The sequence below is a fragment of the Oryzias latipes genome, chromosome 17 (genome assembly GCF_002234675.1).
Source record: "Oryzias latipes chromosome 17, ASM223467v1".
NCBI lineage: Eukaryota > Metazoa > Chordata > Actinopteri > Beloniformes > Adrianichthyidae > Oryzias > Oryzias latipes.
The window spans coordinates 15,245,972-15,260,885 of NC_019875.2; the positions used below are offsets into that span (position 1 = coordinate 15,245,972).

Genomic DNA, 14,914 nt, shown 5'->3' on the forward strand with positions numbered 1-14,914 from the left:
ATGTGTTAATTCATAGTTTTGATGTCTTCAGTGTGAATCTACAGTTCTCATAGTAGTGAAAATAAAGAAAACTCTTTGAAAGAGGTTTGTCCAAACTTGTGGTCTGTACTGTATATTTTGAAAATTGTTTTTGGTGTCTGTTAAATTGGTCCAATATTTCAGAAAATGTGTTTTAGCAATTAGTAAAAACTGTAATAAAAGAATTTCACTAGCTTTAGGAGGTCAAGTGAATCCATGATACCAAGATAACCATATTTCGTTTGATTTTTTATTTCTGAACCAAAATTCTGATGGGTTTTCACCCTTACGAGTATGAATGCACCCTACCTGCTCACAGTACCACCCAAAGCAGTGGTCCCTATGCCCCTCGGCCGCGGACTGTTACTGCTCCCTGAGACAGTTTGTACTGGCCCAGAGAGAAAAAAAACAACCTACATTTTTTTAGATTCGTAATCTGATTCTGAAGGAAGTTTTGTTTTGAAAAACTACTGGATGCTCGCCCCCCTCATTCGACCCTTTCTTGAAGCATGTCAAGTTGCTTAGTCATGTGTCAAAAATACATTTGCTCCTTTCTTAGAGCAGCTGTGCTGCCTGCTAAATGAAACCTCCAAGCTAGCAAAGTTAAGAAAAACAAACATACCGGTATTTGGGAAATGTCTTTTTTGCAGAAAAGGGCCAGTGAGGAAATAGCAGAAGAGCCTTCTCTCTATATCAATCCTCTCTACTGAATGCAGTAACATTATTATCCAGCCTAAAAGAAATGTATTTTGTTCCATTAAACTCCTGGGAGAAGGCTGGAATAAAACCATTCACACAATGCTGGAATGAAGGGATGGGAAATGGAAGGCCTTTACCTCTCTGTCTTGGACTGCAGTGATGCCTGACAGCACAGAAATGTTATTTGAAAGTTTAGCAGTCTCCTAACAGCTATAAAGACATAGCACTTACCTAAATCAAGTTAAGAAGGTGTGGGTAGATTTTGTTTAAAACATAATTTAATAAAGGAGCCATTTAAAAAAATAAAAATAAAAAAATAAGCCCAAATCTTACTTTTTGCATTGATCCTGCAATTCCAGCTTCCTCCTTTTCCAACAGTTTATTCCATCAGCTGTTTGTTTACACACGTCTTACGCTAGTTCCTACACACTTACCCACTAATGTCACCCTGATAAATAGTGGGATTCTAGCTTTTGCATATTCAGCAAATGCTTGTCGCTAATGCATGTAATAAATGAGACTTCCTTTTGCGGCCTTTTCCGGCTTTTTGCTGAGCTGACATTTTGCACTCTTGTGGTGAGTGCAAGCCCCTATGCAACACTTCCCACAGTACACCTTTATTTATTCTTTTATCTTCAGTCTGGTTCCTCAATACAGGAATAAAAAATGGGGGAAAGTGCATTGGCTGCAAAAGAGGAGGAAGTGTCCTCCTTCAGTTTGTCACTAATGCTTCATTAGATCCTTGGCAGGTCCATGCGTTGCTGTTATCGCATGGCCGCAACATGTCCCTCTGCTACCTACTTCTCCATTGTTCCACAAATCTAAGCAGCTGACATAATCGTGGGCTCCATGTATCCACACAGGCATTGTGACACACAGCTACAGCTAGCTATCCTGACCGGCTGCTCAGCAATGCCGGCACCTCCATCTGCTCCATAAATCTTCCTCCTTTTAATTTGAAATCTCAATTTTTCTGCAGTTTAGGATGAGCAATAATTCAAGTTGCACAGTCACAAGCTGGCAAGCTGTAAAAGATACAGCCATTCACACTATCATATACACATTTTTGTTATAATTGACTTACTCATCTTTACTTACTCATTAATGTCTGCTGTAGTTCCACTGGAGAGGGCTGTTCCATTTCCCAATTTTTATGGAAACAAACCAAAAAAAGGAATCCCAGTTCATGTCTAAGACAAAATGTACTTTAGCCTGATGTAACAGCTGACTGCATTTCCATAAAAATAAATTAAACTTCACAAAATTCCTCCTAACCTTGTTGCAGGAGTTTCCATGAGTGTTTTATACTTTTAGGTCACTTTACTTTTTGTCCGTTCTTGACTTTATCAGATCACTGAGGTTAAGATGAGACTCTTAAAGGCCACTTTGTGTTTCGATCTTACACTTCTCCTACTCTCAAATTCTTTAGATTGGCTGCCAGGAAAGTAAAGACTTGGTTTTAAAGGGCTCCTGTCGGTTTGAAATCCGAAAGAATTAACCAGTAAGGGGCCAACAATAGTTGAGAAACCTAACATTTCAAAATCGATTACTTGCTGATGTAACAATGAGCAGGTATTTGAACAGATGGATGATGTTTGAGACTCCACATGGGGCTCCCATGAGTTTGCTCTGACTGCAGACCCCAGATGGTGCATAATGATAGCGGATATAAAAGGAAGAGCAATGGAGAGGAGATATCAAATTGACAAAGTGAAAGAACAACAAGGATAGAACAGGGGTTGAAGGAAGGAATGGTAGAGCAGATGTGAACATGCATATGGGATGAATGGATGAGTAGTGCACAGAAAGGATAAATGAGGACATGGCACTTCTAAATATGTCTAATTAAACTGAATAAAGAGAGCACATGGGAAAAATGAACAATTAAAGACGAGTAGGAAGAAGGCATGAATGATGAGAAAGTTTGAGTAAAGGAAGAATGGATCCAAAAAGAAAGGAATGAATAAGAGTGGGTAACAAGAGAAGGGTGATTATAGGGGAGAGTGGAGATGATCAATACAAGTAGTGCCAAATGATTCAACTAAAGACAAGAGCCAAGTGATCGAATACTGTCTTCAGATGATGAGATTGTTTCCAGGTGTTTCATTTACAATTGCCGTGGTTGGATCCCAACCGAGTCAGGGTTGGTATGACCCGATCGTGGATTCAAACCCACAATGTCTCAGTTTTAGACTTTCTGACTAATGCAGACGACTGGTGGAACCAGAATCAGAACCAAACAGACTGAACAGAGCATGAATGTAAATTTTTCATAACAGGTTTTTCTCTTTTCTTTGGGTTCTGACGTACCATACCATCTGTATTTTCAGACACATTTCTTTTCTTTTTTTTTTTTTATAAAGTTTAACTGTTTATCTACTGTATACATTTTGAATCAACTGTGAGAATATCGAGGGCTGCTAGCCTAGCCTTGAAAGAGCTAATACATTAGTTACATGCACCTTTAAGCCTTGTCCAGTACAGGTGCTGTGGGCTTTGGGTTGTCCTGGCCCGTGGAGCGTCGTAGACGGGTGCAGCTGCATCTTAAAGGGAGGGTCTAGCAGTTCCCTTGGCTTGTATGGCCACCTTAAGAGACGTCATGAAAATGGGACATACTGTTGTGCATGTTGTAAGTGTAACGTGAAGTATTTGTGAGGACAATGTGGACTACACACACTTTACATATGGATGATGCTGTCATACTCTTACACTCTCATTAAGAAGAATCAGGTACTGGCTTCCTACTGAACGCTTGTAAATGCCACACACACGGGATGTGCACATGATAAGCAAAGGCCTGTCGGATGCTCAAGGATTCCTACACAAACTACACTCTAAGGGCGAAACCAAATTCATTCCCTACCCCTACTACTCTGCTATATTGCTCCAATTGTTGGGACATTTGGAGCTTTAATGGTGTCCAAACTTGTTTATTTTTTTAAGGGGGCTGGCTGTCCCTTCACTGGTATGGTGACACTGTAGGAGAACTGCATTTCTTCACTTGGGTGTGCTCTGAAGCACAGAGATTATGTATTTTCCGAGCACTGACAACTACCCTTTAGCGTAGATCATCTGCGACTATTTCTGACGTCATCGAGTGGTAATATCGTCCAAATTTAAAGACATTATTATTCCATAATTCTCTGCCTGGAGGGCTAAATGTAGAGGTAGGGAGAAGCCATATTGGTAGGGAATGAATGTGGATTCGGCTTATTGTCCTATTTCCTAATTTCTAACAATCAGGCTGCAAGCATGGAGCGCTCAGCGGCTGCACAAGGGGTGCACTCTTATCACTTAAACTGCACCAACAATCCCCTTGTGTAGTGCATAGGTTTTGGTAGGGTTGAAAAAGGAAAAATCTGTACGACATGCCTGGGTCTAATCTACACCATGTTTGGTAACTACCTGTTGCCCACAGCATGCCCGTGAAAAAAACTCTATGCACTCACCTAGTGGTCTATAATCTTAAAAAATTGTGCGGGCCACCTGCGGGCGCTATACAGGTTTGACCATTTTTTGCCCGCATTTTCCACTCATAAGGGCAGGTGTGACTAAGGCAGAAGATAAGCTCCCAGACCGTCAGATTTCATGCCTCTAAATTGTATACACAAATTTTGGGACCTGGCACACAATGACCACAACATGAATGACCACTGATTCACCAACCCCCTGAACTAATTCTGCTAAACTACAACCACAGTTCCCGCTTCAATTTTCACGGAGAAAATATCTTGTTTTCACAAGTAACACACTGCCATTCAAATATGCACACTGACTCATCATGAGGGTAAACACCTGTCGCGCAGTTTTACAATCAGCACTAAGAGCATTAGCATATCGGGAGCCGGTTTAGCTCGTGCTGGTTTGCGGCGCCTTCCGTCCGTGAAACCAGGGTTCGACTCCGGGCTGCACCCTGTTCCCTTCTCTACTTCTGTGCCAGTCCCAAGCCCGGTTGCTTTCAGAGGGTTGCGTCAGGAAGGGCATCAAGCCTAAACCATTGCCAAGTATACCGTGCAACTTGTTTGCTGTGGCGACCCCTGATGGGAAAAGCCGAAAGAGAAACAACAACTAAGAGCATTAGCATGAAAGAGCAAAAGGTTTGCTATTCTGTGTTGGAGCAATGGATGCCAACATTAGGAACAGAGGCAGGGCCAGAGGAGGAGCACGGGAGGACAAGGAAGGCCAAGGACTGTGTACATTGGTTTTGCAGGAAAAATAAAATAAACTTCTATTTATTTGTGTTCAGAGTATAAAAATAATATTATCAAATATCCTACAACACACTTGTGTATGTACTGTCTGTAGAAAGTGTAAAACTGAAACAGGAAAAGGCCTAAGTCTTCATGATAAGTGGAGAAGAAGTGTATTCCATTCATCATAGTGTTTTTCCTTGAGCACATCAGTGTTCAGCTGGTTCTTATAAATGTCTATTCATATGATGGCATGTTTGTGTCATTTGAAAACACAATCCCGTTTTTTGTAGGAGCATTGAGACGTTTTGCCCATTGTGTGTGTTATTTTGGGGGAATTTCTGAGAATATGAGGCGTGCTTTTAGAAAATGTGTGTAAACAATTGAGGAAAACTGTAATTAATACAATATAGAATACACTCAAACTGGTATATTTTTGGTACTTCCTGCATAAAGTTAACTTTTTTTTTGAACAGCATTTCTGTCAGGATTTTGGATACTGACCCCAAGAACACAAACAGGCTAAAGCACAAAGGTTTATTTTTGGACAGGAAAAAGGAGCCTCTGAGCAACACGGTCATAGGCCAGCAGGTGGAGGAGCAGTCTCTGCACAAGAGAAAAAAGTTCTAATTTGTCCAACCCCAATAGTAAATAATGGCAGGGGGGTTTACTTTCTTGAGTGAGGGATGCTCATGGCAGCAGGAGTCCAAGGCGAGAGAAACTGAAGGCCTGCGTGACTGAGAAGGATTATCTTGTCTGGGTTTTGCTTGACATCAGCAAGTCTCCTTGAAAACCTGTGGGGATCAAAACAGATTTACAACTTCGAACACTCCTAAGAGAGGCAACAGGTCAGCACCGGTGGAAAGCTAACTTGGAAGGGAAAGGCAGCTCAGACACTTAAGACTTTCAATGCATTACAACAGGACAGAGGCGAAGGCAACCGGACACTATCTGCGGTTACATGTGCAAAATGTCTCGAATTAGAATTGAATTGTGTACACAGGCCCAGACAAACTTCATCTGATTATAACAAACGTTTATACACCACACTTTTGGTTGGAATAGATCATTTTAACATGTGCAGAACTGTCTGCAATACTGGAAATGGCCATGGAAGGAGAAATGGCAAGTTCTTTTGTAAACAAACAAAGCTGCAGCATAGAGCGAGATGATCTTCTAAACGTTCTTTTATTATTGTTGTGATTATTATTAAGTACCTGTTCACTCATAATTTTATAAATATGTGCGGCCAGTGCTTTATTCTTGGCTGAATGAACCCAGTGGAAGAGTCAGGATTAGGCTAATACGTGCCAACAACTTTTGGCTTTGGATGTAGTTAAAATCCATGCGGGCAATGCCACAATGTGAATCTTGGCTGCACATAAATATCTGGGAATAACATCAGCCGTTACTTTGTCTGAACACGACTGGTAACACAAATTCACATGACTGTCAACACGTTTTCTGATGACTGTGTGGAGCTGCATTTCTGGATTCAATAGCCAGCTCCCCCAGCTCACACGTCGTCCCCAAAGCCGCTCCTCTGCTCAGAGACATGGTTCTCCCGGGAGACATGGTTCTACTGAGTCCGGCAGCTCACTCATGCATAGCAGCCGGATGGACTGCGGTCTGAAACCTCCTCAGACACCGTAACAAAGCACCCTCCCTTGCCCAGAAACACAAAGCTTTGAGTCCAGCTGCTCTGCTCAGAGACATGCCTCGGAATTTATTTTTACATGCACCCTGATCAGATCAACAATCACCATACATAAGCCACCTATCTAGATTGGAAGGAAATGTTGATCCGAATAAGTCTGTTCGTGGCAGAGTATTGACGATCTGCCGGCTCAAACTTAGACATATGAGAGTTCAAGAATTATAATTCATTACGATGAAAAAAAGATTACTTGAACTGGAGTAATATGACATTTAGTTAAATTAAATATGTAAATTTGAGTTGTATTAACAACTATTGAGTTTTATAGACGTAAAAAATTAGGTTGAGTAAATTTAACTCAATTACTTGTTACCAATGGAAATAATTCATTTAAGTTGGCAAAATTGGATTATATATATATATACATATATGTGCGTCACATGAAAATGGAAATAAGATCAGAAACTCGTGCGTTTGCTTTGTCTGTTCTTTTACTACAAGCATAAACCCTTTTTTTGCGGATGCAGCCGTATTACTTTTTTGATGGACGTATAATCTTCATACGGCGTCATTAATCTCAGACTCCGTCTCACTGAAGTATAGCGCTTTCTTTTTTTCTCCACGCGTTTCCATGGTGACTCCGGAAATCGGCGATCTATTGAGAATGTTTTTATGCACTTGACCTGCACGTGCATTAACCCAGGGTCACCAAGTCGAGCGTAATTACGCCAACTCATATCCGGTCTTTTGGAACGGACATACCCAGAGTAAGCAAGTTCAGGCGGATTTCAGCCAGAGTTCAGGGTTAAAGTCAGTCTAGTTTAAACATGCTTCCTGGAATACCCCCCCCAGGCGTTCAGATTCAGATTACTTGTGTCCATGCAACCGCAGCTACTGACTAAGGTGCTGCAGCTTCTTAAGGCGGGCACACAGGTGAAATAAATCAGCTGATTGCACTGCTGAGATGAGCTGCCAAGGTGGAATGACCCAGGACCATGACAATTTCAGTATATTTAAGTGTAGAAACAAAAAACAATTGTTACCTAAATGTCAGCAGCATCATCTCAGAAAAACATTACTCAAATAAATATAAAACGTAGTCAACCAAAGACACTAGAGGAAAAATTAATGTTTATAAAAAAAATAAAATAAAATAAAAAAGTTTTGAGTAATAGAGTTTAACATCTCATCAACCATTAGGAAGTTTTAAAGAGACATGCAGAGGCACTCAAGTAATGAAAGAGGTCTCACTCCACGTTTCTAGGTAAACATCTATTGACACTGATCCAGGAAATGTGCAAAAACTATTAGCGGTTATGTATTTACTGATTGTACACTAGAGTAGAGAGGACCATTTTAACTCAGGGTAAAAAGTACAGATTTTCAGTATAAAATGAGACATCAAGTAATGCATTAAATTGAATTGAGCACTAAAGTGCAGGAAGCATGAGATTAATTTGATACTTATAGTAAGATTTTCACATTTCAGTGAATTAGCTTGTTTGATTTGGGCTTCCACAATAATTATTTGAAACTGTTCTTCAAGCACTTAAAATCAAGACAGCGGTGAAATTATATTGTCAGAATAAATATTTCTTTAAAAACAACTGAGAAATGAGTTTAACAAGAACAGCGATAAGTTTTCCTTGACTGAAGTTTTTGAACAAACAAGAGCCCGCAATTTTCCTGGTAATGGAAAGCATGACATTATTCTTTTATGCGCACGGATATCAAAGCTAACCTTACCCAACTGCAGCCAGAAGAGAAAAAGGTTAAAAGAGAAAAAGGTTATTTTAGTGCCCTCCGATGTACTTCATTTTCATTCTATTCTACCACACTTTTAATAATTTTAGTTAGCAAATAAATCTTTTTGTTTGAAACAATAAATCTAAAGTACATTGGTGATGGCCATTAGATGGGCAATCCAATTTAAATTGTGAAAGCCTCACCTGATAGAATGCATTGTTGAAATAAAACTTAGTTGAAATTAAATGGGCATTCAGTGAAAATCACAGCAGTACCTACATATATGGACTCAGTTGCTCGACTTATAAATTTAATCTAAAACATCGAATAATAGTACAGCTTTGTAAAATGGCACCTGGAGGTAACTTTGTGACAGTTCACATAAAGAATCAGGCTGGTGCTGAGCTTCAACTTTTTCTCAAAAGAAAAGATCGTTATATTTAAACAGATATTTAAAACTACTTTTTCAAAATCCACTTATTTTCAAATGAAAAAAATAGAGCGGACAGTTTAGAGAAAGGAAGGAAGAAACGAACGAGGAGGAAGTGAGGGATGACTGGAAGAGAATAGAGTACGGGTAGGAAGAATAAATAGACATAAATGAAAAATGAGTAGAGGGGTGTGATGAATAGTAGGTGGGGGCATACTGGCAGGACAAAGGAATGAATGGATGAGAGGATGGTATTGGTTAGGAGGGATAAAAAGAATGGATGATAGTGGGAGTCAAGAAAATAAAGACAAACAGGGCTGGGAGGTTTAGTTGAGTTTAAACAGACCTACAAGTTTATTAAAGACCTAAATTTTGTTTTTTGTGTTTTTACCATCTTTTTGTGGCATTTTTGTGATGATGGAAGACGTATAATAAGAAAATTAAGCTTACATTTGCATTTTTGAGTATTTCTTTAGTCAATTAGTATTGAATTGTTGTGAAACCGCAAAAATGCTGTTTGAATAAGCTTATAGTTGTGATGTAGAAACTACAATTGGCGGTCCACAAGCTCCCTGCTCTGCTCCATTCTGATGCATCCTCTTACAGACAATTAGACACTGTACGTCTTTGTTTTTCTCGTCTGAGCTAGAAACTGACTCAAAACTGCATGGCTGGATAGCTCCAATATTGCTCCCCATTTTTGTTGCAACGGTTAAGTTGGGGTGGTGAGGTCCTGCAAGCTAGCAGGAGAGAATGTAAACAGATTATGGAAAGTGGAGAAGGGCTTACTCAGTGCTAACAGTTCTTTTGAGCAACAGAATTTCTTATGAACTCCTGTTGCTCAAAAATGTATTACAGTTGCATTTACTGGCGCTGTTCTATGTTATGTCTAAGATACATTTATGTCAAATACCGTATTTTCCGGACTATAAGTCGCTCCGGAGTACAAGTCGCACCAGCCCAAAAATGCATTATAAAGTAGTATAAAAACACAGATAAGTCGCACTGGACTATAAGTCGCATTTTGACGGAAATTTATTTGACAAAATCTGAGACCAAGATATAATAACTTGCACAAACTCATATGCCACAATCATAGCAGACTGTTTATCTCATAATTTCACAGTAATTCTTTCTCATACTTATTTATTCCTTTCATGAAGCATCATTGGCCAACTAATACTCTGTTTTCATCCTGTATTTGTAGAAACAGTTGTCATTTTTATGCATTTCAGTCAGACAACTCATGCAGTAGTAATAATATTTATTTTCACATCTTTAGTTTGCTTCCACATACTTGTTGCTTTCACATTCTTTGACATTCACTTTCCTTAGTTAGCATTCACTTTCCTCTGAGTAAGCATTTCGCATTCCTCCAAGTAAGCATTTCGCATTCCTCCAAGTAAGCATTTCATATTCCTCCAAGTAAGCATTTCACTTTCCTTTAACTTTGCATTTCACTTTCCTTTAACTTTGCATTTCACTTTCCTTTAACTTTGCATTTCACTTTCCTTTGGTTTGGCATAAAACTCCGTGCAATTCCAAGAGAGAGAAATTTCCATAAACTTTTGGGTAATAACTACCCCCAACACCAATTTAATCAAGGTTGGAAAGAAATTAAATGTATATCAGTATGTAATCAGATGAAGTGTGTTTCAGAGGCATTCCATATTCAGACTTACAAGTATGACTGCTATGTGTGACCCAGCACCTTTGACCGTTGGGCCGCTCCCATTCGAGTACAGCGCCAAGAAGGGAACACACTATCTAGTGGATCTGCTATGTGTGACCCGGCACCTTTGACCGTTGGGCCGCTCCCATTCTAGTACAGCGCCAAGAGGGGAACACACTATCTAGTGGATCTGCTATGTGTGACCCGGCACCTTTGACCATTGGGCCGCTCCCGTTCGAGCAGAATGCCAAGAAGGGAACATACTATTTATTGAGTCTGCTATGTGTGACCCGGCACCATTGACCATTGGGCCGCTCCCGTTCCAGCACGACGCCAAGAAGGGAACACACGATCTGGTGGATCCGTTATGTGACCCGGCACCGTAGACCGTCGGGCCACTCCATTCCGAGTAGCGGCAAGTAGACGGCACAACTTAACATACAAGTTTGAAGCTTCCACTGGAATAATATAATAAAGCATAAGTGATATCCATAATTAAAAGCTTCCATTTGAGAACTATGAATGAGCTAACGCTATAATTTTTTAATGCTTTCATCCGGCTCATAAGATACGAGCCCAAGTAACCTCGAATTTCGGACTACACACATATCGTAACACAGCTTAAGAACATCCTAATTTTGAGGCTTCCACCTGGCAAATAATTTTCATAAAATCTAATCTGAAATTTTGTATGCCATTCTGATACTAACATATCAGTTGATTCAAGTAAGATAAGTCATTGAAATTCGGAAGAGGTTTGCCACCCCACCACTTCAGGGCAGAGTAGGTGCGTGGAATGCAGTCGTCGTTGTATATCCAGATCGGGTGAAGGGGCAACAATCTGCAGGGGAGCAGCAGGACGAGCAGAGACTTTGGAATTTGGAAACCATCCGACTTTGTCAAGGGTTTGACATCATCCTCCAGAAACTGGATTGCTGACCGGGGAGAGTGGGCCGCAGGCTCAGGAAGCGATGCATAGATAGACAAAGCAGTATCAGTCTTGGCAATGAATACATAAATAATTTATACCTGATTAGTTTAGAAGGCTTATGATGAAAGGGAATGAATTCCTTTTAAGAACAACTCTGAGAAGGAGATATCAAGTAGTGAGTTTAAAGAGAAGGTTCTGTATTCATAGTACCATAGAAAACCATTAGCATAGATCCCAACAAGAAAGACAGTCAATACAGAATCTGCACGTAATATATCACCAAAATATATTTTATATATGCACCAATAGTAAGAGAGAAGTAACATTTAGTCATTCCTGGAGGGACGCACCTTAGGAAGGCCACAGAGGAGCAGGCGAATAAAAGGATAACCAAGGTCCAAGGAGATTACGTAGATGAGGAAGGTCGCCATCCCACGTAGCATGGACAGCGGCTCGGCTAGATTTGAGGTTACAACTTGACATCATTGGTTCACAATAGATGGACAACAAAAGCACGTATAACTTAAAGTTAATTGCCAAAGGGGTGCCTGGAAACCATAATGAAGAAAATCTTTTGAGATTTGAAGAGAGATCGTACGGTCTAATAAAATGGCTGAACCTCATGCATTGAGAGGCGGATGAGAATAAGTCTCAAAAGGAGATACTCTTAGTCGAGCGTCATATGCTTGAAGCAGGGCAGACTGAGGATTGGTTTGCGACCCAAAGTTTTACTCTTGATGCTGAAGCTAAAGAGCATCAGTGATAATTTCTACAGCCAGGAATTTAGCTCATAATACAAGTTATTTAAAACTAAACCATGTTAAATGATGGCACATTACTATTATCGCACTCTTGAAATAAGCGTTGTAATAATCTCCACGGATGAATTCTCTCAGAACCACATGAGCCGTTGATGGACCAGTAGAGCTGAATGTTTGGATTAACGACCAAACATTTTTCTGGCGGTCGGACATTCATAAACGAGTCCTCATACATTTTCCTCTCCCCCAAAGGAGGGTGGAGCCACAAAACAAGTGGAGGGAGACTGATGACCTGAAACAACATCGCAATAATAAAACCACGCTAAGCGCAGAGAATTAGAGACCAGAAAAGCAAAACAGAAAATCCAGAACAAGGGAACACGGGGGCCCGGAAAGGAACAACCCAGAACGAGAACAAGATGAACAGACGGCAGTGGGGGAGGATGCACACAGCAAAACACAGGTGGCCCAACAGCGACCGATTCATATCGTACCTCCAAAGATGGGAAAGATTACGTGCCGCACAAACGCAAGAGACTACATGGAGGCAGAGAAGTATGCATCATAAACCAGAGATCCGTGTAAAAATAAATCCAGACAGCAGAGAACCAAATGCCTTCCTTAAATTTGATTTGATTAAGTTCGATTATCGTAGTCAAAACAATAAAGAATTACACATATTTACACATTACACATATTCAGAAAACTAAATAAATCGGAAACCGAGATCCAAAACGAGTTGCGACCACAGAGTTGCAAAAGCCAGGCGACGAGGAAAACAGAACAGAGAAACATTGAAAAAGAGAAAACTGCAAAACAAAGGGGGCCCAATAGAATTACACTAAATCCAGCACAGGGTTTCTGACAATTGAAGTTAAACATGACAGAGACGACAGCCGAAGGAACACCGACACATAACACGTCAACCCCATTTAAGCCAGAAGACGCCGCCGGGAGGAATGGAGAGGCAGAACAGCAGGAGCATCAGCAGAATCAGCCTCCCCAGCCATGTACAGCGTCCGGTGAGCCATGTACAGCGTCCGGTGGAAAAGATTACAGGGATGGCAAAGCCAGCTGAGCGCAAAACAAAAACCAGAAGGATCACAAGGGAAAAGCCGCTGATGCAAAAAATAAATAACAATACATGAATAAATAAAATGGAGGAACCGAGGAAGACAGACGACACAACCACGTCACACCTGAAAATGCCTGAGTGGCCACCTTAGGACCGAATCAAAACGGAAAAATTAGGGCTCACACGAACCCATCACAAAACCCCCCACAAATCAACCCAAATCCCTAAAACCAGAGAAACAACAAAACATCAGTGAGTCAGAGAAAAACAGGGCCACGTACAACAGACACATAACACTTCAAAACCCACCTAAGCCAGAAGACGCCACCGGGAGGAATGGAGAGGCAGAACAAAGGGAGCATCAGCAAAATCAGCCATCCCCAGCCCTGCACTGCGTCCGGTGGAATAAATCAAAGATAGCAAGGTCAGCCAAAAAGCAAAACAAAAAACTGGATGGATCACGAGGAATAAGATGCTGATGACCCCCCCCCCCCACACCCCACAAAATGGAGGAACCGAGGCGCCGACAGGTCTCAAACAATGGCGCCAAACCCAAAAAAACGTGTGAGAGGCCACCTTAGGGCTGACTCAACTACTCTACTGATTTACGTTTTTAATCACACTGTGAAGGAAGAGCAGAAGCGGCCGTGCTACAGTGACCAGTCAGGGTCTTGGTTGTGTGAAGCCAACAGGGTTGTTTAATTTATTTATTTATATACTTGTGTATTTTTTCACAGTCCAATGTGTCCTCAAAAACAACTCCCCCTACTGAGCAAACACCACTGCTTATATAGCCTTGCCCCAATTGGATCAAACCATTACCGAAGGGATGCGGGGTTAACAGCTGAACACCCCTTTCAAAATGGTTTCAGCTGAACATTCAAAATGGCTGCCAAGCATCTTAACAAACATTTGTCCAAACATGCCCTGGTGAGGAAGCAGGGGAGCAGAAAAAACAGGTAATATTGAGTGGACACAAGTTGACACACACCAGCAACAAATACCACTTCGTTACACTCACAGAAGAGACAAGTCCATAACTGACCAATCCAAATGCAGTTTAAACTAGTAAATGTGCAAAGCTTCAACAGAAAAGAAACCAAACAAAGAGCCACCACAACAAAGCCAGCACCGAATGAAAGCCCACACAGCGGAAACCAGACCGTGTGTTGAAGATAACCCAGTGCTGCAGTAAAGAAGGATGAACAACTTACACACCTGGACTTAAATAGGATGCTGCACAAGTGAGTTGATTAACTGACCCGCCCTAGGGGAGTGGCCTAAGTAAAGCCTGCCTGAGTTGTCTTACCGAAATGCTCCCAAGGTCGCTCACTTCTGAATCTATGAAATGATTGGAAAATACAATATTATGTTTTTAGCCTTCAAGATCTTATTGTAAAAAAAGGTTTGCTGATTCTCTGAGTCACTTAACATACTCTTAACACTTAAAATACTTCATATATCAAATTGACCCAGGAACATCATCTCTGTTCCTCACAAATGAATAACAGGAGGGTTAACAATGTATTTATTTCAATTTATTTCTAATATAAGTCGCTGCGGAGTATAAGTCGCACCCCTTGCTAAACTATAAAAAGAAGGGTGACTTATAGTCCGGAAAATATGGTACAGTAGATTCCTATAATTCTCTGATTTCCTGACAATCCACTCCTACAGGACCCAGGACAGCCAATACTTTGATAACTGTAAGCTTTAAAACTGACCTAAAACACTT

General features: G+C 40.8%; 1 long non-coding RNA gene across 1 annotated transcript; it reads right to left on the reverse strand.

The window, feature by feature from the left end:
* Window positions 1-9,987: 9,987 nt before the first annotated feature.
* LOC111949104 lies at window positions 9,988-14,504 on the reverse strand. The gene is made up of 2 exons (XR_002875146.1): window positions 14,398-14,504; window positions 9,988-11,800 (listed from the first exon to the last, which is right to left on the reverse strand). It is a non-coding gene; the product is annotated as an uncharacterized LOC111949104 (long non-coding RNA).
* Between the last annotated feature and the right edge of the window lie 410 nt (window positions 14,505-14,914).